Raw genomic sequence first — 2,500 nt, forward strand, 5'->3', positions numbered from 1 at the left:
AGGAAGAGAGGGAGAGAAAGAAAGAGAGAGAAAGCAGAGTAGAGAGAGAAAAAAGGAGGGAGAGAGGGAGAGAAAAAAAGAGAGAAAGCGAAGCAGAGAGAGAGAAAAGGAGGAAGAGAGGAGAAAGAAAGAAAGAGAGAAAGCGAAGTAGAGACAGAGAAAAGGAGGGAGAGAGGAGAGAAAGAAAGAGAGAGAAAGCAGAAGTAGAGAGAAAAGGAGGGAGAAAGGGAGAGAAAAAAAGAGAGAGAAGGAGAAGTAGACAGAGAGAAAAGGAGGAAGAGAGGGACAGAAAGAAAGAGAGAGAAAGCAGGGTAGAGAGAGAGAAAGAAAGAGAGAGAAAGCAAAATTAGAGTAGAGAGAGAGAAAAGGAGGGAGAGAGGGAGAGAGAGACAGAGACAAATACAGATATATAGGCTGAAAGCGAGAGAGAAGGGGGGCGGGGGAAGGGCAGCTAAGAGGAGGGAGATATGAAATTCTTGTCATTTTCCCAAGTCCATTATCACAGAGAAAAGACAAAGACACAATAAGCATCCTTGGGAAGGAAGGGTTGGGGATAGGGAAGGGGGTGGGGATGGGAGGGGGCGGTAAGGTACATTGTCTTTTCCCCTCTCCTTCTCCTCCCCCTTCCGCTCCCTCTCCCTCCCTTTCCCCCCTCTCTCCCCCCCTTCCTCTCCCTCTTCTTCTTCTTCTTCTTCTTCTTCTTCTTCTTCTTCTTCTTCTTCTTCTTCTGCTTCTTCTTCTTCTTCTTCTTCTTCTTCTTCCTCCTCCTTCCTCCTCCTCCTTCCCTCCACCTCCTTCCTCCTCCACCTCCTTCCCCTCCACCTCCTTCCCCTCCACCTCCTTCCCCTCCTCCTCCTTCCCCCCACCTCCTTCCCCCTCCACCTCCTTCCCTCCACCTCCTTCCCCTCCACCTCCCTCCCTCCACCTCCTTCCCTCCACCTCCTTCCCCTCCACCTCCTTCCCCTCCACCTCCTCCCTCTCCTTATTCCTCCTCTTCCTCCATTTTCCTCCTCCTTCCTCTCCCTCCCCTTCTCCTTCCCTCCCTTTCCCTCCCCCTCCCTCCCTTCCCCTCTCCCTCCTCCTTCTCTCCCCCCCTCCCTTCCCCTCTCCCTCCTCCTTCCCTCCCCCCTCCCTTCCCCTCTCCCTCCTCCTTCCCTCCTTCTCTCCCCCCTCCCTTCCCCTCTCCCTCCTCCTTCCCTCCTTCTCTCCCCCTCCCCCCCCCTACGCCTTCACGGCCGCGCTAACCCTTCGCCAATCCCTATTCGCTTCCCTCCTTCGTCCAAACGCACTTTTCGTTCCTCCCGCAAGGCTTCTCGCCACGCCGCTTCCGCTCTCGCTGCTCTTGCTTGCTCTTTCTCTCTCCTCTCCTCTCTCTCTCCTCTCTCTCTCTCTCTCTCTCTCTCTCTCTCTCTCTCTCTCTCTCTCTCTCTCTCTCTCTCTCTCTCTCTCTCTCCTCTCTCTCTCTCTCTCTCTCTCTCTCTCCCTCTCTCTCTCTCTCTCTCTCTCTCTCCTCTCTCTCCTCTCTCTCTCCTCTCTCTCCTCTCCTCTCCTCTCTCTCCTCTCCTCTCCTCTCCTCTCTCTCTCCTCTCCTCTCCTCTCTCTCTCCTCTCCTCTCCTCTCCTCTCCCTCTCCTCTCCTCTCCTCTCCTCTCCTCTCCTCTCCTCTCCTCTCCTCTCCTCTCCTCTCTCTCCTCTCCTCTCCTCTCCTCCTCTCTCGCTCGGTCTGTATCTGTACCTGTCTGTCTTTCTCTGTTTCTGTTTCTTTCTGTCTGTCTCTCTCTCTCTCCCTTTCTCTTCCTCCCTCTCCCTTTCTCTTCCTCCCTCTCTCTTTCTCTTCTTCCCTCTCTCTTTCTCCTCCTCCCTCTATCTTTCTCTTCCTCCCTCTATCTTTCTCTTCCTCCCTCTCTCTTTCTCTTCCTCCCTCTCTCTCTCTCTCCCTCCCTCTCTCTTTCTCTTCCTCCCTCTCTCTTTCTCTTCCTCCCTCTCTCTTTCTCTTCCTCCCTCTCTCTTTCTCTTCCTCCCTCTCTCTTTCTCTTCCTCCCTCTCTCTTTTCTCTTCCTCTTTCTCTTCCTCCTCTCTCTTTCTCTTCTTCCCTCTCTCTTTCTCTTCCTCCCTCTATCTTTCTCTTCCTCTCTCTTTCCCTCCCTCCCCTCTCCCTTTCTCTTCCTCCCTCTCTCTTTCCCTCCCTCCCCTCTCCCTTTCTCTTCCTCCCTCTCTCTTTCCCTCCCTCCCCTCTCCTCTTCCCGTCGTTCGAGCTCAACGCAAATAAAATCCTTTTGACATCCTTCAGAATCCTTGCCAATCACTAGATGGCGTCACCCAAGTTTTAAATCTTATCCTTACTACTTCTATTCCCTCCCTCTTACCTTTTCTTCTCCCCCTTCTCCTTTCCTCTATCTCCTCTACCCTCCCTCCCCCCCCTGAGCCTCTCCCTCTTCTCTTTCCTCTATCTCCTCTAACCTCCCTCTCCCCCTTCCTCCATCCCCCTCTTCCCTCCCTTT

Source organism: Penaeus vannamei, chromosome 42 (assembly GCF_042767895.1).
Source record: "Penaeus vannamei isolate JL-2024 chromosome 42, ASM4276789v1, whole genome shotgun sequence".
Classification (NCBI taxonomy): Eukaryota; Metazoa; Arthropoda; class Malacostraca; order Decapoda; family Penaeidae; genus Penaeus; species Penaeus vannamei.